At 38.7% G+C, this 21,236-nt stretch overlaps 2 long non-coding RNA genes across 6 annotated transcripts in view; both read left to right on the forward strand.

Annotated features, from left to right (window-relative positions):
- Positions 1-21,236, forward strand: part of LOC104690726 — a 143,359-nt gene that overhangs the window by 19,028 nt on the left and 103,095 nt on the right. The window lies entirely within an intron of this gene.
- Positions 4,699-15,299, forward strand: LOC109144870. 2 transcript variants are annotated; one of them, XR_005601808.1, is made up of 3 exons: positions 4,699-7,256; positions 10,195-12,420; positions 14,778-15,299. It is a non-coding gene; the product is annotated as an uncharacterized LOC109144870 (long non-coding RNA). The 2 variants fall into 2 exon arrangements; XR_002045898.3 differs by having other exon boundaries at positions 10,195-10,321; positions 12,378-15,299.

Consider the following 21,236-nt stretch of genomic DNA (forward strand, 5'->3'; position numbering starts at 1 on the left):
ATGTTTAATCGTGGGCTTATCCTGTACCCATTGTCTCCCAGGTGGCTGAGTACCTATCTATAGCTCTTCGTGGCTCTATTGGGGTTTGTACATAGGAGCTGCAAGTAAAGATAAGTCCAGCTGGAAAATTGGAAATAGATAGATTGGGAGAGATAAAGATCAACAGATCCAGATCATTCCCTGAATGGCACTAATAAGAACTGGTTTGCTCTGGCTTTGTCTCTTTGGGGTGCAATACATTTGTGTTCGTCCCACTGAAGTGCTCTCTTCCATGGTACCTTCCAATCTCTCTGTGTCCTCATCATGAGGTGTCTCACTTAACCCTAGTTCCTCTTCATTCCGTGGCTTTTAGCTACCGTTGCTTGGTCTAACAACTGGGAATGACCCAGGAGATGCTGTTCTGGAGATGCATTCATGCAAGGTGGCCAACCTGTACGTGTCCAGCATGGTCAGCAGCTGTTACTGGATGAACCTAATTGACTGCTCCTCATCTTTGCTGGCAAAAAAATTAATGACTTTGGGAGCTGCCTTCCATGATGTGCTGAATTTTGCACAGGTCTGTTGTAAGATTTTCCTACTTAAAAAATGACTACGCTGTTCAGTTCTCTTGAAGCTAAACAAACATGACAGAGAGATGGTGTGATGCACGCAAGCTTCATTTTGTCACGAACCAAGCTAAAAAAAAAAGAACAAATCTGCCTAGGAAAATTTTCAGCCAACATTTGAGAAACTTGCCATTAATTATCAAAATGAAGAAGCAGAGTGTGCTAACACAGCATTGATTCAAAACATCAGAATCAATTTCTCAAAATATAGATGTGCTGAAAATAATACGTAAAACACATTAGACTTGTGCACTGCCTGGTATCCCTATTTAGTTTCTGCATCTGGCCTTGTTGTAAGAGCCTCCAACCCTAAAAATTACCGTCCCTTCCCCAGACTCTAGAGGATATACAGAATTTAGAAGGACCATTTTCTTCCTTAGGTGTCAGAGAACCTCTGTCTTTTAAGGTTGTTTATTCAAAGCGAGTAAATTGAACTAGGTCAGCCTGAATGATGGTGATGTTCTTCAGAGTGCCTGTGTTCTTGGAGCATCTCTGGAGGACTGCTGCTCTGTAAGGTGTCTGCCACCAACCCTTCCTCTTGGCCATTGTTGCTCACAGAGCTTCTGGCCTGTGACAAACATATCTATGCAGGCTTTGCAGAGCAGATTTGGATTCATTGATGCAAAAAGATGTAGAAGCTAAATATGCATTTATTGTATCACTTTCTATTGCTGTAAACTCAGTATTTTAAAGGCTTTAAAGTTTCTGGAAATGGATTTTTGATTTATTCTGATAAGAGTCTTCTGATGCTTATTCATTTACCATCTATGTTCTGAAGGCCAGTTGGGAACTACATCTCTCACAAATCATCCTGTGTATTTTGTGTGAATCCAGGCCTTCCCGCACTTCACTTGGTTGTTGTAAATGCAGTTTATAATTCATACAGAATGTGGTTCTTCTGCCCTGTGACTAGGAAATGTTAAAAGAAAGCATTCAGTCATAGCTTATGCATCTGGTGATGCAGACTGGGGTTTTTAAAAGAACCCAGAAGAATTAGGCATTCAAATTTCATTAAAAGGCTGTGGAAGTGAAGCATATAAGCTCTATTAAAAAGCTCAGTCATTATCTATAGCTCTTGGTTGTTTTCTCCGATTTAATTTGTGCAAAAGCCTGCTTTGGGGAGAGAAGTGGACAGGGCTGATTTTGCTCACCTTTCCTTCTCCTTGGTGCTGAGGCACAGCCCTGCCTTAGAGCTTGAGCATGCTGTGGCTCACTCAGCTCTTCCATTTTGAGCTGCGGCTTCAAGTATCCACATGGGTACTGATTTTATAATTAAAACTGCATTTTCCTAACTATAAAAATGAATGTGAGTATCCGATCAGTAAAACTGTTGATATAAATAGCTTGGTGAATATGATGTTGAAAATGGTTTACCTATATATATGTGTGTGTATCTATCTATGGATATATCTATATATGACATCCTGGAAACTATTTGTACTTTTTCACACTCTGAAATGTTCAGGGAGACAAAGCTGAATTAAAATCAGTGCAGAAAATAAAATTGTACTACAGAATGTAAAGGAATTGGATATGTTGCTTTTAAATACAATGCAATGTGACTAAATGTTACGTGTAATAGTCTGTCACTTGTCTGAGAGAACACAGAAGTTTCCGTTATATGCAAGAATCAGGAAAGTACAATATGATAAATATAATGATGAGAAAGATGAGAGATCAATTGGATACAGTCGGGTGAAGAAGAGTAAGTAGGGAGCGGAGTTTGTTCTGCAGTCAGAGGTGATTGCTGCAGCAGTACAGAATATGCAGAATTGCTGCAGGAAGGAGTTAATCATTGTGCCAGCAAATGCTCAGCCCCTGTTTATTGCAAAAGAGAATTAATGGTTTTCCTGCCTGGTGCTGAAAATAGAAGTCAAATTTAAGTTGTTTCTCGAAGGCAGATATAATTAGATTATGAAACTTGTGGCTTTTAGGTCTAAATAATAGGATGAGAATGACCACCCTAAATCAGAACAGAGTACAGTCTCTTAACTGTTTCTTAGGAGTGTGAACAGGACAAGCATAGAGTGATATTTTTCCCATTTTCCAGCTGTGCACAATGTACACACTACTTAAACTGTAGATTAAGTGCATCATATATTTATTATCCCTTGCTGAACCCTTTCTCTATAGATTGTTCCAAATATTTATTAAACCCATTTATGTTTTTGTAACAACATTCTTGTAACAATAGACTATACTCTGTGGCTGTGAATTGTATGGAAAAATATTTCTGTTTGATTAAAACTGTGATACTTGGTGCTTGTTAAGTCTTATGGTAGGATGAATAATGAACAACTGTTCCTTACTTACTATCTATGTTAGTTTCACTTCTATATAAAATTATATCCTCTTTTTCATCTCTTTTTCAAGTTGAAAAGTACTTTCATCCACCCTCATACAGTTACAACAGCATACTGCTATGCATCTATGTTGTCTAGCATACACCAGTCCTACTTCTAATAAACCCTCGGACGTGGATCATTCAGACTTAGGTGAAGTGTTTGGGATGTGGATGCAGTCTGGGTTTATACAGTGGTGTAATATTTTGTCTTTTAACTTTTCACTCTTACATAATGATTTTTAGTTCAGTTTACATTTTTTGTCTGCCAGTGAGGACTGGACAGATGTTTTCAGAGAGTTCTCAACAAGTCGTCTGAGATTCTTGCTGAAGCGATACTAAATTATTTATTTGTTTATTATTTGTCCCTGTGTATGTACAGTTAGGCTTCCTCCCATGTGTATTACTTTGCATTTATTGCTATTAAATACTGTCCACATTTTTTGTTGCTGAATCACTCAGTGTTCAGTATAATGAGACCTTTTGGGGTATTGACTATTTTGAATAATTTGTGTCATCAGCAAACTTTACCATCTCATTATTAATTCCCTCTTCCAGATCATTTATGAATATATTGAAGAGAACAATTTCTAGTGCAGATACCTGATCACTTCTCTCCCATGGAGAAAACAATTTATTATTATTCTCCAACACATCATTTATCTACATTTATCTACTAAGGAATTTTCATCCTTCTGATAACTTAGTTTCTTTAAGAGCCTTTAGAGAGAGGTCTTGACTTCTGGAACATTTGACTTCTGGAAATCCAAGAACACTATAGCAGTCGGCATTCCAAAGCTGGCTGACATCTTTAAAGAACTATTAATATCATAATTTTCATCAACTAAAAGTAAATTGAACACCCTAAATATAGTAAGGTTTCTCTATTTGCAAATATTACATTATTTGTATACTAAGAATATCTCAAATACTTTTATTATTTGTACTATTTCTAGCAGTTAGTGACAATTTCTGCAGAAAAGTTATTACTATGCTGCCAGAAACTCCAGAGCGAGGTGCAGCTTTTCACTGACCCTGAGTAGAGCACGGTTTCTTTGTGATAGAAGTCTTCTATTTATTTTCTGTAAATGACACATCCCTGAAGCAACAGGGAGGGAATGAAAGTTACATTTTATCACAGTAGCATTTGCAGAAAGGTGAAGTGTGAGAGTCCCTATTCATAATGAAACCTGGGCCAACCATGAGTTCCTAAAAACCTTACCTGCAGGTGCTTAATTTTTTTTATTAAAAAATTTATATCTGAGCTTTATGAACTTATGATTAAACTTTTAAAATAAATTAAAGATGAGAGGATTAGATGTGGAATTGGAAATGAACTGTGGTATCTTTTGCCTCTAGCTCAGCATTTTGAAGGCAATCCAAATGAGATGTGACAAAGTGCAGCACATTCTTTTTTTTTGCTGACCTGTGTGAAAGAGGAGTTTGGTCTCTGCCAAGTTCTTTGTGTGTGAGTAGCCACATCACTATCCTTGCTACTGTAATTAGCACTATTAGCCCTTTATTGGAATTTAAAATAAATAGGCCATGATTTAGATATCACAGAGACTAAATTATCCCCTTAGATGATCCACCCAGACTAGAAGAACAGCCAGCTCCCCCCAGCTCTCCCTTTTTCCCAGTGTTTGACAGAAGTTATGAAGGTAAGTTTTAAGTGGCTGATATGTCCAGCTCCCATGTTGCATCCTATTTGAAATTTAAAATCCTGTTGGAGGACAGTTCCTCAGGGTGAGTTGAATGTGTTTTAGTCTGTTATGGGTCTTGGCTACTCTTGGGCAATTCCTTCCTGTCCTCCTTGGAGATGGGAAGAACTTTGGCAGAATTCTTTATGATGTCTAAAGAGGTGCTCTTACTTCTTCAGCCTCCAATCTAGACTTCTCACACCTCCTCAAGAGAATAAAGTTAATCTATATTGGGCTTTGCTTATCATGACTCTGATGCTGTTTCTTCTACCTGTTCACTGTTAGGCTGCCAGAAAATCTTCGGACCTGTAGGTACAACCAAGTAATCTCTCATAGTCTCACCACACTTTTATCATGCACTAGTAGATGCCCTTGGAGGGAAATAGAAAGTGCATTTTTTAAGAGAAATATTGCATGCAGCTTAGCATTGACATGAATGCAGTCTACAGCTGGTGGTGACCATCCTACCCCTTTCTCTTTGCTTGACTCTGAAACCCCAGCTGGTTCTTCTCTTTTTCCCAAAGCGCCTAGTGGATTTTCTGTTGCTTCCTCCATCTGAACTTTGCTCCATGTAGAGAAGAGGAAGACTTAGCAGCTGGAAAAGGCCCAGTCCTTCCACCACACTGCTTTCCAGTGGTTGCTGGGTGAACAGAGGGCTGGTAATCCTGATCCTGCTGCCATTCAGAGCCCCAAATAATGTACAGTGCATGCAGTGCTTCTGGACAAAGCGTGATGGCACAGAAATCTGTCCTTGCTCTTCTGGGGCAGTGGTCATTATCCAAATGGTCTCTACATTGTGGTAATGGGAAAAATATTGATGGCCTCAATGTCTGTTGCACTGGATTATTTCAAAAGTGACTAGCAGTGGGACTAGAACCAATGACGGGTGATACACTACTGGACCCCTTTAAAAGTCTTACATGTTATGTCAGCAATATGCCAGTATTCAGCCTTCAAACAGATGCATGCCTTCAAACCACACACTCGATGTGATTCTGGAAGAAAAGAGCAGCAGTGTGAATACTTTTTTCCCATATTTTCAGCAAATTGTGGACTTTTTAAAGTTTTTATTAAACATAACTATTTGGACTTAGTTTTAGAACAGCAAAAACATGCTGGCTCTTTCAATGCAGACAAAAACTTAAGCTGTCAATATGTAATTCTTGAAACAACTAGAATTTTGGCAATCACTTATGAGGCAATTCTTGTTTCCCACACTAGGTCAGCACTTTCTTGTAGAGTTAGTTCATGTCATCATAGTGTGCTCCATGGAGATGACTTATTTGTGTATTTTGGAGTTCAGACAAAGCCTATTAGCTGACTTTTCTCTGTTACCTTTCACATGTTTTTTCCTGCATTTGTAACAGCACAATTCTGCCTGCTATCTGCAAGTGAAACAGCTTCTCATCTATACTTTCCTTACACACATAGAGACTTCTAAGTGTGTCAGGCTATGGCTGAGAAAGCTAGATTACATGCTACCTGAATATTTTCACAGATGGATCTAAAAATGATCTTGCTTAATTAACAGATAGGGGTGTTTTTCTGTGCTGGTCCAACTATTTGACAACTGCTACAGCTTGTAAAGTTGGATATAATTACACAGAGCTGAAGAAGCCTAATAATGAAGTAGTTTTTCATCTGTATAGAAGTAACTATACCAGAATGGCTATGTTCATATCAGCATTACTGCAATACACAATACCAGATGTACCATTTTAACTATCTTGGTATTGTTAAAATGGGCAGTTTAACATTTATGCATATATAAAGCCTTTAAGCAGGGAACTGCTCAATCTGTTCTCCATTTTGGAGAAGTATCTATTACCTTAGGAAGATTGTAGTCACCTTGACAACATGAAACTTTGCTCAAACTGTCAGTTCAATTCTCTCTATGTAGTCAGACATGAAATTGAGTTACAGTGGCCTAATGGGTTACCACATGTCAGTGGAGATGAATTTGTGTGCAGTCCAGCAGCCCATTGCCAACACAAGGCAGAAATCATTAGATCAAACAACTCCATTTCACAGAGGTTTTAAAGATTTTTTTTTTCTCATGTGTGCTTGTAGTCTCAGAATACACACACAGTCTATTACCATGCTCAGCTGAAGACTGAGGCATTATTAAGCAGTAATAAGTTGATCTTGTAACTGAACTACAAATTAGAATTTTGAAATAATTTAATTAGATCAGTTCTAAATTGGTGAATGGGGACTGAAAACATGTATGTAAGAAATGAATCTGTCTTATATGCTGATAAAATAACACAGTCACACTGTAGTGACTGCATTTGGTTCACTTGTATGCTGATGACTGGATATTTCAGAGATATCTTAGAATCCATGATTTCCATTTGAAATGTTTCCAGGTGTGCTTAGGCAGCTTTTTCCCGTTTATCCCTAGAATTTCATGTTTATGCTTGTTTCAAGAAAATTTCATGATCTTTTGGATTTCAGACAATTTTACCTTCATAACGAATCTTTTTTTATTTTTTCAACCTGTCACAGATTTACTGACGTGTAAGGAAACCCCTTTGGAGAGCCCAACTACAACACTATGGAACAGCTATGTTTGGGTTTGATTCTGAACAAAACCATGCTCTTAGTTTTGTAAGTTTTACTGAAAAAGATAAAAGAATTACTATACTTAAATTAATGGCTCAATGGATATCTCATCTCTTGATTACAATTATACTTATGGCAAGAACATTACCATCAACTGTAATGCCTGAAAATGTTGTGGGAACTTCAAGAAACCAAGATCTGACTACACATTGTAAAGTAATGCCTGTAGGGTAATGTGTGGAAGAAAAAGAGGGTTCTGCTCTTTCAGAATTAAAAAAGATTGTGGTCATATTAAAGTTTGTGTTGTTTTCATCTTACCTGACACTAAAGACCATAATTATTTGCAAGAGAAATTTGAATGTAAATATTGTCAGCATTTTTTCATGCTTTTTCATTGTGAAACAGAAACCATTGAATGTAATGAGAAGGAAGTTAAGAAACTCCTTCTCAGGATACCATGAGTTTCTTACATATTGCCACACCCTGTCAGTAAAAAACAGATCTCTTAATTGCAGCTAATCTGCATTGCTTGAAATACTGTACTGCAAGCACCCAACCAAATTCTGTTTGGCAGCAATGCTTACTGTTGCTGCTTGGGTTGAAAACTCCTGAGGTCAGAATTTTATCACTACTTGTAGTGGTTTGGTTCAAAATATCCATTACTTACTTTTCTTTCTGTGAGATAAGAATTAGGAGAAAGCAAAGCAGGCAAAAAACTTAGAAGAATATAAAGAAGTTTATTAACAGACCTAAAAGAAAGAAAAAAAAGTCGGACTAAACCTTCAGAACACTTCTCCTCCCCCCACCTTTCTCCCTTCTCCCACTGACAATGTAAAAAGACAATCCTTGAGATTTTCAGTCAGTTTACCACTTCTATGGTAACCTTTTTCAGTTCGCTTAGGAAGAGGAGTCTCTCTTGCTCATGCTATGGAGACATCTCCACAAGAAGTTCTCTCATGGCTTCAATGTCACAGCGAGACAGCCGCTCGGGTTGGTTCTCTGCTCGCACGTGAAAGTCCCTTCCCTCGACTTACAGCTTTCCCCACAACTGTTTCTGAGGGTTCCGTCTTGAGCTACTGGGGTACCGTTTTAAGGATGAGCTGTTCAGAAGCAAAGGTTCTCTTCACCTATCTCTGGGAGCATCTTCATCTCTAGGAATAGAGGCCCTCCTCCTCCCCTGGGAGCAAGGGTCCTCATCACTTTCATCTGTAGGAACAGAGGTCTTCTCCGTCCCTGGGAGCAAGGGTCCTCATCAAATTACAGCTACTGTCATTTGCTTATTTCAGCACAAGTACTTTTGCTCACAATTACAGTAATTCGCTTATTTCAGCACAAATACTTTTGCTCACAACTGCAGTTTGAATACTCCACCCCCCCCCATGCTTTATGAAATTACAATGGGTACTCTGATGTATCATAGTCCATCACCATAGCTTTACAACAGAATAGCAGCTTCTAGGCTTGAAGCATCTCCTCTTTCTCCTCCCTCAGGGTTTCAGCTCTTCCTTTTTTACTGACTTTGGTGTCTCTATGGTGTTTTCTTGCCTCCACCTTTCCTCTTCCTCCGACTTGGGAGCGGATTGATGTCTGCAGGCTTCATCTGTTCCGGAGGAAACTTACAGCACTAAAGGGTTAATCTCACCCGGGCCTTGCAGCTGGAGATCGCTTATCGCTGTTGGTCACATGAACTTTGCCGGGCAAGAGACCTTTCCCGGCGTTTGTTCCTTCTTAAATGTGGATCACAGAGGCATGTCAAGCTTCTTAAGTGGCTTAAAAAGTTGCCAATATTCAAACTAGCCAATTGATTTGTTCTGTTAAGTCATAGAGGAAGCTGTAAGCACCTCTTACTAAACCATGACACCACTTCTTCAGCTTACTAACAGATTCTCCCTCTCATTTTTGAGGACTGTTGAGTTTTTTGTTTGTTTGGATTTTTTATTGCTGTAAGAAAAAGAGAGAGGAGAGAAAAGCGAAATAACAGCTCTAAACACTGAGCTATTATCTATAAAATTGATTTATGATGGCTTATGAAATTTACCTTTACTTCAGTCCTTGGGGAGAACAGCACTTAGGGAGTAAGAATACTTCCATAATCATGCTCTTCACTGTTTGGTGGTCTCTTTTTTAAGCCATGAGTAAAAGCACAAATGTTCTTTTCAAGTAAGGTGGAGCCTGAGACTGATTTCTCATCGACCTCTAAATAACCTGACTGTAGTAACTTACTTCTGGTTTACCTGGATTGGATTAGGTTTGGCAAGGTGGAGGTAGGCTGCTTTTCCTGGAAATCTGACATACTTAATTCCTTACTGTAAATTTTATTCCATGGCAATTGCATTGCTTTTTGTAACTGTGCTGTGAATGAAGCAAGCCTTAGAACTATTCTTTAATATTTTGATTTTTTTTGTGTGTATTCCTATTTACAGATAAGGATGGGCCCATCTGCCCACTTTTTGATAAGTAAAGAATAAAACAGTTAATTCTTTAATAAGACCTGTCAGAGTCAGTCTAAGGGAGCATGTTATTTTTAGTCTTACTTACTTTTTGGATAAAAGCTTCAAGGGAAAAAGATCAGCATATAACTGAAATTAGGCCCTTGACAATGCCTACTCTGCTGTGTAATTCATAAATTAATGGATCATGAAAAGACCTCTAAAGAATGTTATCCATCAGAGATACTACTTTTGTATGTGCAGTGCCTGTATCCCAGAAACTCTTGTGTTGAGTTTGCCTTACTAGGAGCCTGCAATCCTTTTGAGAAAGGATGAAAGAACCATAAAATAAGTTTATGTTGCTCAGTGACCAAATGTTATAAATGACTAACACAATATAAGCAAAACAGTAAATCTAATCTTTTGCAACATGTATATTTAACAGTCATAAAATCTACTTTTGGGGATGTTGATATTAGACTTTTGTTTTAGATGCTGCTTGCTATATATCTGAATTACTTAAACCTCTGAATAAAGCTAATTTTTCTTTCTAGAAACAAATACATAATTTCCAAGGTGACAAGAAATCTCCCACAGAAATTGTAGAATAATAGGATCTAGTAAATGCTTGCTATTCAAAATAAGTTTACCACCACAGCATCTGAAAACCTTATCATGAAGGTAATAAACAAAGCATGACTTCCCATCTGTCTTTTTGGTTTTTTAATTATCCACTCGACAGAGAAAGAAATGTGCATATTAGAATAATGTGGGATTGTTTTGCTGATTTGTTTCCTATAATGACATATAGTGTGATATGCAAATGTGTATGTGAATGAAGAAATATGCTTTCCATTGGAGATGAAAGGGGGTCAAGCACTTTTCTAATTTTTATGAGATCTTTAGGAACGGTTCTCAGGAAAGCCCTAAAACTATTCACCCCACAGTCAGTTTTAATTTTACTGTGTAGGCTTCATTGTGTGACTGTTGACCGTGGTGGTTTCTCTGGAAATTTATCAGTCTTGGTCCCCAGCCATGAAATGCCTTACAGAGCAAGATTTGAAGCATTCATCATTCTCTAGGGAGATGGAATAGCAATCCAGAAACCAAACGGTTTGCTTATGATGGCTGCTTATGCAGAGGAGGTGATCTGGAGTGCTGCTGGCATGCTGGACTTACCAAGGGAATGCAAGGTCTCTTGCCCAGGATATGTCCAGTATCTGGGTCAAGGAGAGAGCTGACATGAATAACCACAGTCAGTCATTGTATGTTGATCTGTCAGGGAGTCTCGGGTACCACCAGAGTTGGGAGAGAGCCTTGTCCATAGATGTTGCTGTGCAAGAGCTTCCTAGCTCCAAGGAACTCAGGAATGCTCCTGGAGCATGGTCTGAACTGGCCAATCACTCCACCATAGACTTTTTGTTTGCTTATGCTTCATCTCATCTAGAAATTGCGTTGGCTGGAAAACAGTAAGAGAGTATTTTGTTTTAATAAGACCAAACTTGTAAACTCGAAACAAAGGCTTTAAAAATACACACTTATGATGTTAGGCTGCTTCTGTGTGGCCTTTATTTTCTTGATGAATTTTCTTCAGAATTAATTTTTGACGGTTTTTTTCCTTTTGATTGATACATATAGAATGCTATGAGATTGCAGCTTGGCAGTTCTCTTATCAAACTGCAAATGGGATCAAAATCAGGGAAGGAAACAGAAGCTGCAGTGATTTCCTTGCACAGATGCAGCCTTTCTTCCCTCCGCACCCCAATCACAGCTGGTGTGGTTGAACAGTGAGGGCAAGCTCAGGGCACCGTGGTGCTTGTGGCAGGATTGCTTTTGACCTCACTGCTCCTCAAGATGCTGTCTCCTACCCCCCTGCTGTTTAGTAGAAAATGGCTCTATGTTTTGGCACTGACTGTCAGCTGGTTTGGTCTCTATTTCCCTGGCTTGCCAGCAGCTGGCTATAGAAACTGCTTTTCCCTCTCTATATAAAGTATGTTCAATCACAGGACTTTTAATTTGATATGTAGAAGTGCCACAATTTTGAAGCTTTAATTTCCTTCACCAAGCCCAAAATAATTTGAGTTAGTTGATTGCCAGGACAAAGTTAGTTTATTGTCTGTTATAATGCATCCTAGGAGATGAGCCATGATGTGTACTCCATTTGAAAATGGGGTGGGTTTGTTTTATTAGTTTAAACTTTGCCATATAATATGGAAACAATGAATGGTGGGCAACTTGTTCTAAAAATTGTGTTTGTATGGAACAGGTGCAGACAGCACCAGATTGTTGCATTTGGGTTGCGTATGAATCCAAATAGATAAAACCCAAGTTCTCCATTTATTATGTTTAGATTTAAAGATCTTATGTGTGTGTATTAGTTAGGTTTATATTGCACCAAGGTAAGTTTTAAAACAGAAAATCATGTGTGTATGCATATTCTTCAACATGATTTCTAGCTTGTAATTATTGCCTAACACATTTAATACTTCTGTGCCCTTCAGCTCTGTAACACTGTCTCACGGTAAGTAAAAGATTAATTCTCTTACTTCATCCCAAAAGGCAAAGATAGTTTTTGTCATTCCAGTTGTACACTTGCATATATAATAGATAAAAGTAATTTACTTTTCTGCCTATTCTAGATAGTGTCACGTAGAACCTAATATATACTCACAAATCTGGAATCTCTGTCAAAATACTTTACAAGTCATTTCCTATCTTGTGTAAAATCTTCCCACAGCCACACGGGGAATTTGCTCATGAAAAAGTCCAGCAGCCATATGGTAGGTGGCAAATAATACAGTAAAACTTTCTCTTCACAGAAACACAGGTGTACTTCCAGAAGTAAGGTCAAGATCTTCTGAAAGAAGGGAAGAGTGTTCTAGCTTGCTTTTAGAGTGCCTAGTGTTTGTATCACTTAAATCTCAGAGTTTTGTGACTCTGCAAAGGCTCTCTCTAAAATCTGAAGATGAACATATTATTATGTAGGAACTGATTATTCACTTTCCACAGAACCTTTTCTTTCTGCCACTTGGCATATGCCACTATTAATATCCTTAGGATTCTTGAAATGGGAGGACGAGGCAATAGTGGTGACCCTTCCCACCCATCCCACCAGCTAGTAGTGCTGTTCATATTTACTGCCACATATGGATGTTATGGCAGAATCAATTTTACATCTACAGAGCTGCAGGGTGCTGTATCTCTTTCTGAGGCATTATCATGCCAGCTTTTCTTCCTAGTGATGCTTTTCCACCTTCAGTACAAAGCTGGGACTTGAAAATAAAGTTAGAGGTTTATTTTACCTGTTGACCATCTGTACTGTATACACACTGAAGCGATGCAGGCAAAATTCAAACTTACTAAAGCTTCTGTCAAAATCCAAAGGGGAAATAAATGTTTGATGTTTTACACATCCAAGCTTCTCCTGTTTCTCAGTTTTTGGTGCTTAGTTTACTTGGAAGGGTCAGAAAATTCAAAACCTAAAATCCGTGGGGCTATTACACTTTCAATAATTATCCACTCAACACTGGAAATTTCAAAACAACATCACCTGATCTCAAAACAACCTCTCATCCTGAGAGAAAATAGCTGAGAACTTTTTATGAGTTTAAATGTACTCTTGCATTGTAATTTGGAGGATAGGTGAAGTGACACAGGAGAGCAGGAGGCACATACTAATCAGAGAACTGTATAAATAATGCATGTTATATGCACCTGAGTGTTGATAGTGCTTTATGAGCCCACCACAGAGGCAGTGGCCAGCTGGGTGGACCAGGAGCCACCTAGAAACAAATAAGGTAGCTGGGGCAAATGAAAGTCAAGAAGTTTCTCACATTTACCCACTTAACCAATCTAAGTAAACTCCTAGCAACAAAACAGTTCATGAAAATATTACAACAGCAAGTTTCAGGTTGACTTGCTAAAGACATCTCTGGAAAACAAGGTAGTTGCAGAAGTCATTTAATGTATCTCCACACGTTGGTGTTTGAACAGAAGTGTACAAGACTCTTGGGGTGGGGCAGTTATGAGAGATTATACCCCTGCAAGAGTCTCACCAAAGTAATATTTTGGCAATACAGACAGGAGTGTTGTCCCTCTTCCCTACCCCTCTTCAGCAAGCCATGTGTCTCCTCTTTCAGGTGACAGACAGGTGTCCAGAAGGCAAATCTCACTGCGTGAAAAAGATGGGAGGTGTTTGCCTTCACTGATTTGTCTGGCTATGAAGCTCAATTAGCAACCACTGGGTCCCAAAGCAAGGAGTGAATGCATGCTTTGCCATGGTTTGTCTTCATGCCAACCTCTCTCCAGTGATACACTATTAAAAGTGCAAATCATGAAGCGATCAGAGCAGGGACCACAACATGTACTAGAAATGTGGCAGTTCACACTTCATAATTAAATTGACAGCAAGATAAAATAAGGGCTTCTTTTATAAAACGAAAATGAAGAGTACAGGATGGCAAGAGGTAATCTGCCTTTTACTAGAAGTAAGACCTGAAACATGAATTCTTGTGTTTGTAACTGGATAAGATCCTGTTCAATGCTGATGATATAATATGTGAATGTTGGATGGAAATAAGATGATTTACATTTATTATATGCCATGCAATGTAATGATTACCTAAAATATCTTTCCTTTGTCATGATTTAAAAACAAATCATGTCAGGGAAAATATCAGAAAAAAAAGATTTTGTGAATACTGGGTGTGTGCATACATATTATCTTACAATGCTTACTGCTTATGAGGATATAGAAAACAATCTCTTTATTCTCAAGATAAGTTTAAAGTATTAATTATTTTGAATGTTCTTTAAGAAAAGTGGTACTTCCAAAGGACTTAAGTTAGAAAATCAGGAGTTTCTGAAACAACCAACAATTCTTTTTGGGCTTCTTTTTTAGCTAGTTGTGCATACTTAGATGAGTGTAGGATTTACCCTAAAATTGTTAAAACTATGTATGTTTTGAATGATAATTAATTTCTAATATAAATCACAGTATTTACATTCCTGATCCAAAAGACAAAAAGTCACAGAGACAAAGTATTATCCATCTGTAGATATATGCCATAATATAGAAACATAGAAAATGTTTTTTTCCCCAATGCTTGTATTTTTCATGCTTTGTTTTTCTTACTAGAGTGCTTCAGATCAGGATCTTGGTATCTGATTGTGGAACAGCTCCATGAAGAGAGATTCCAAGCAATGCTTCGTAGACTAGCTGAGAGCCTGTGGGGCAGAACGCTCATTTGGATAATGAGATAATATCAACATCAGGTCTTAAATAGGAATCTCCAACATCAGAGTCTTTACCACCACATTCCTTGCTATTAAATTGTTGTGGTCTGTTTGGTGTTTCCTTGAATATATTAAATCTTTTCGTCCTCAAGAACTAGTGTGATCTTGATGATATGATTAATTTGACAGCATTTCCAGATTTCTTAAAAAAAACCCCAAGCCAACTGGATTAGCTCTAGGCTAGTTCAGAAATATATCACACATTGCCATCGTAAATAAATTTGATTTTCAGTACCTCTACATGTGTCCTTTGTTCACCATCGTAATTCTGTTACCCAGCTAAAAACTGTGCTTCGCAAAGCATAAAATAGGTTTTAAAAGGATGTAAAAATGAAAAAAAGTTCTTTTAATCTGTTTACTGTTGTTCTTGACCATGCAATTCTATCACGTTTTTAAACTTTAACTTTTATACGTGTGATAGCTTGAAATGTACTTGATTTTTGTTAATGAAAGGTGGAATTTTCTTCTATTCCCTTCTCTCAAGAAATCATGGCTATAAGATACCATGATGACTCATTAGAATATTGAGGTAGTGATACTGCTCAAACAAAGTGGTATAAAATGATGCATAGAGGTCTCTTTATGTTACACTGTCATAATATCATTATTGAAAAATTCTTCAGTGAAATAGATTCAAATGAGTATTTCTTAATAAGAGCCAGTTTTTATATTTTTGAAAATATTTATTTTATTGCAGAAATTGAAGTTTTGACTGTGTTGCAAATTTTGGTATCACCACTTCAGTGTAGATACATATAAGTGATACCCATGAAAAAAGGCAGTCTTAACTCTCCATGTAGTGTTGGGCTCTGAATTGAACGTTACTATTTAGGAATAAGATGTCAGAATTTTAATGAATAGTTCTTATGAAACCACCAATTTAATGCTCAGCAGCAATAAAAATTGAAAATTGAATGTTAGGAATTATTAGAAAAGAAATAGAGAACAAAAGAAACTGCATAAATCTCTACAGAGTTCATGTCCCCTCTTCTTAAAAAAATGTAGTGGAGCACTGGAGACAGTTCAGAGAAAGGAAACAAGAAAAGTATGGAAATGCCTTCACTTTTTTTTTTTTTAAGTTTTGAAGAAACTTTTTTTAAGTTTTGAAGAAAATAATAGGGAGACTACTGCTTCCTTACCTCTTTCCATCAAGATCTAGGTGTCTATGAGTTCGGCATGTAAGCAGTTCAAAGCTACCTTGTTTTTCCTTATGCAGTGCGTATTTAGGTGTGCAATTTGTTGGTGTATGTTATGTGTGCTGTGAGTTAGCAGTGGCTAAAAAACTACGCAAAAAAATCCATAGAAGAAGATCCCATTGAGAAAAATTAAATACAAAGATACTAGTGCTGGCATAGGAGATTCCAAACACATCTTCTGGGAAAGCCATGACTGTGTGTTCTCATACCCTTCCCTAGGGATCTGCTGTTGATTACTGTCAGAGACTGGCTCCTGGGCCAGGTAGACTTTTGCTCTGTGTAGGACCATTCCTACGATGTGTAGCAGCACCAGAAGAATTTATCAGGGGAGGAGCTGGGCTGTTTAGGTAGTTTTACTGAGAGCAGATGGTACTTCTTGAATCTGAAGAGTTTATGACTGTGGGATAAGCTTATGTGTTCACATGTCAATGCTTGATATGAACTAAATCTTAAGAAATCAGGATGAACACAGGATGAGAGGAAGAATCTGTGCTTCTCAGGACTATTGCTGCAGGCTGGCTGAACAGAAAACAGACTGGGGGCATGGGCAAGAAAATGACATGAATAAACCTCTCTGAAGTAGATAACTGCTGGCTTCAAACTCTCTTGTAGCCTGTGGTGAGTGGACATGATTTTAACTCCTTTCTCCTAACTTGATAATCACAGGCTTTGAAAGAGTGCATAAAGAGTAATGTCTTTACCACAGTGACTTGCTGTGAAATGTAAACAAATGCTACCTTTTACTTGCTATCTGATAAGGCTGATACAGATAGATGCTTGTTTCTCACACCATCCTTTTTAGGTGGGTGAGAAAGGCCAAAAGCGTGGAACCCAGCCATATTGCAGAGCCCCAAGGCTGGTAAATGTGCCTGAGCATGCTATTTATCAGTGTAGGTATAACCAGAGTGCCTTTTTAGTGTCTTTTTAGCCCCTTCTACCCAACTGATAAGAGTGGGATAAAGTATAAGTATACACTCACTTGTTTTCCAGAAAAGCAATAACTGTGATTCTGGTTCATATTAGAGCAGCTTGAAAAACTGCCCTGCTCTGGCAGCCCTCTGGACTTTATGTCCAAACTTAGATCATATGTGTTCAAGCTTATACCTACATATAACTACACAAACACTTGCTCACTTGAAGTAAACCCCTGGGCTGCTGGGCACAATTATATCAGCATTTGCCTAAGTTCAACATTTATGTTCCTTAAGAAATGCTATTAATTTTTGCTTTTTCTGAAATTTAAACAAAAACCTTGGAATTTCAAAATTTACTGAGAAATGGCATTTGGGAATTGCTTTATTTTAAGTCATCAAAAGAAATCTTTGTCAAAGACTTCAATGAAATCAAACCAGTTTGTTTTGCCTTTATTATTTCTACTTTCAAGTGATAACATATTTGAAACATAGTATATAGTGATTTAAGTGATGAGGTCCAACTGAAATTATGTAACTTCTTAGAAGTAGAACCAAATAATTTTCTTTAATTTTTTTGATGAACTCAATACATTTCTACAGATCATTGAGTCAGCACTTGCTAATGAAAAGCAGTTCTTCTGGAACTGCTTCAAACAGTCCTTGCAGGGTATAAGACTTTTAAAATTCCAGACTGTAGATAAAAGCCCTCCTCCTCTTCCTAAAAAAAAAAAGAACCCTTTTACTCTAAAAAGCAAAATTACTCAAACTAAATAAATGTTTATGTTTTGTGCCTGAATGTCACACGAGTGCCTGTGAATATAGTCTAACACATTTGACAGTTCTGCTGGTCTGATTTAGTACTTAATTCTGCTTTTATTTTTTTATCCCCCAAATTTCTGCACAATATCTGCTTTCATCCTTACTTATTAATACTGTCTAGAGTCTGTGTTATATTTCATCCCATACAGCAATGCTCATAGGAGCATTTTGAAGTTAAAATAACTTTCCAGCATCGATTTTATACTCTGCTGTATTATAATAACTCTTTCATCTTTGTTTTTAAATGCTATTTTGAAAACCACAGATACTCCGGCTTCATACCTTGCTCACCAAAGGAACAAAGACTGAACACTGCTTGGCTCCAAGTGTCAATCAGGACATAACAAGTTAAACAGCAGTCAACACATTGGCAGATGAGTAACACCGAGTGGTTACTAAGCAGTGCCGAGTGCTGTTTGTCCTACTCTACCTCAGCAGCTTAATGTGTTTACTTATTCATCTGCATCTGTTAGGGTGTAGCCAATGTCAGTTATGGGTAATTCTCCCAGTAGAGGCAAGGTTTTGGGGCTCATCTTACAAAACCATCCAGACCTGGAGGATATTACTGTGATTAAACTAATTGATTTCAATAGGTGCTAATCATGCAGGCTCTGGCAATGCAGGGTGATGAAAAACTTTAGTGTGCCCTGTCCCTTGGACAACAAATGTGTATCACACTTCACCCAAATTCTATCAAGATGAGATTTTTTCCCATCACAATTTGGATATGTGTTTGGTTTTCCTACAGCTGTACCCCATGCTGAGTGGATTCACTTTACCAGTCTCAATTTTCTACTAGGGAATAGCCTGTGGATAAGTTAGGTTTTCGTCAGTGTAAGGAGATGTTACCATTTAACGCCTATTACAGGATATGATTAAGCAAATGGAAATGACCTAACAAGTTGTCCCACGTCTGCTAAAATACTTACTCCAGTGGTAGTATTTACTGTGCCCTGACTAGTCAATCTGGCTGTGGACGTGGCATTTCGCTGTTTCATGCTTGGTCTTTCATTGGGATGGGTCTGAACACAGAGACTCCACTACTCCCCTCTTCGTGCCATCAGCAAGGAGTGGGTGAGCAAAGGATGTGGAAAGCAGCACCATGGAGAGACTGGTAAGGAGCTAGGAATCCCAGCAGCCTGTAAAGGAAGGGACATAGGGAGCGGGGCAGGACAGGAGCCCAGCCCACTTGCTCCATGCACCTGCTGGTGCTCACCTGCTCCATGTTCTCACCCTGTTGTTTTTATTTTTTTCACCTCTGAAAGACATTGTGAGCATCCCCAGGACCATCTCATGTGCTTTACTCCCTTCTCATCTCTGTAGAAACAAACCACTTGCAGCTTGTCAGCCTGGGTCCTGTGTCTTATATGTTGACTGTAACTTTTATTTAAATGACTGAGCATGAGTTGGGATTTGCACCTGTGTGTGGGGGAAGAGGGTCCCCAGAGATGCTATATCTTGGGAAAATTCTCAAGAGCATAATGTAGCATTGCTATTCCCTCTCATTTGGAATAGCCTTTATTTCACCACAGCTTTCATTTCAGTCTGTGCTGCCAGATGAAGGATGCAATAAGCCTGATTAAATTTCCATGATTTATATATCTGCAGCACATTGAGTCTATAATTAAGACAATGGGGGACAGAGGCCCCAGCTGTGATGTACAAACAGAGACCTTCACATGTCAGACAAGAGAGAGGTGTGTGAGAGAATACAAGTTAAGACTGATACAGTATTGATCAGCATACTGGGTGTTAGCCTGTGTATATTAGTGTGTTCTTACAACTCTTGGAGCCACATCAGAAGAAAAGAGGATTAAGGTGGGTTCTCCAGTAGCTTAAATTTGATTACTTTACTGAATTACAGAGAGATGTTAAACAAGAGTGTGTTGGGAGAAAGCTGATTGAAATATAGGTGCCTGTGGTGGAGGCTGATATCATGAACCTGGAAAAAGAGAATGGGGCCATGGTGAGGACCTGCAGGTACCTCCATGGAAAACTGGAGGAAGAATCAAGAAGATCCTCTCACTGACCCACTTAGGGAAGAGGAAATGACCAAGCCAGGTAAATGAGGGCAGGATTGCATGATGAACAAGAAAGCTAATTGTGTTGAATGCAGCTGACAGATCACAGAGGATGGGGAAATAGCAATGCTCAGTTTTGGCTGAACACAGTTCTGGAGAGAATAATTTGAAAGGGATGAGAGCAGGAAGCTCATCTACATATAACAGATGTGTACCAGATTGCAAGTAAAATACAAGAATATCTGTGAGGTGAATTTGTACACAATGCATTACAACCTCGGGATGAGCAAAAGAAAGAATGTAGGAATATACAAGTCAGTGTGTGGCTACTTTGTAAACTTGTTTTCAGATTGTGTTGTTGTAGGTACCTATCTGACAGCAACTGAAGTATCAAAGCAGCATCAAATGAATATGTTCCAGTCCCACAGTAACAGGTATCTTAGTTTCTACCCCTGCTTGTCATGGGTGGCCATGGCTTTCATGTCAGAAATCCCTTACTCCTGGTCTCTGTTAGCAGTTTTAACAGTGAGACAGATGTGTGATCCTATCCTTGACAGATAGCAAGACCCACAGTAATTGGAAATAAATGGAAAAACCAGAGAGGGTTATAAAAATTAAGTAGGTTTAAGATGAATACTTCTTTTCAGCAGCTGAGGAGGAGCTCAGAGTGACCAGATAGCATCTGCTGAGAAGTAGGAGGATTTCCTTTGGGTTTTAGGAAGGGGAAAATCTACAAAGCAATGGTGAACTGTTGTGTACCCCAGTTCAGTCAGTGAGGGAAAAAACCCTACTATGTTTTCTCTGACATGTCTTGGGATACAAATGGACAGGCAGTTTGGCCATAAACGACTCCATGGCTGGTGCCAAGCATGGCTGCTTTACATCTTTTGGGGGTGTATAACCCAGTTGCATTTGTGTGCCTGGCAGGCTTCTCCTGAAGGGTGCAGGGCAGGTGTATCCCTTCCCATGGCCAGGCTTATGACACCAGGTGTACTATGCAGCCCTAAAGGTCGATGGTGGGGTGAGTGGCAGCTATCCTAGGTGTCAGGAGGTCCACAGGGGTAAATAGGAATCAATCACAGTGTTGTAGCAAGGTTTGGGTCACACAACACCTCCTGTGACATGGATGCCTTTCATGCTGATGCTCAGTAACCCCAGCTCAGATGTCCCCAGTGCATCTGTGATGACAGCAGCATCCTAGATTAGCCCAACTAATTCGGGCTTTTCTGTTCTGGGGTATTTCTCCTTTTTGCCCCAGGCAGGCTGATAACAGGAGCTGGGAACACCTCTGCTATTGGTCCCCTGTCCTCCTGGCCTGCCTCTGCCCCAACTGGAGGAGTGGGTGAGCACG

This window comes from Corvus cornix, chromosome 4 (assembly GCF_000738735.6).
Source record: "Corvus cornix cornix isolate S_Up_H32 chromosome 4, ASM73873v5, whole genome shotgun sequence".
NCBI lineage: Eukaryota > Metazoa > Chordata > Aves > Passeriformes > Corvidae > Corvus > Corvus cornix.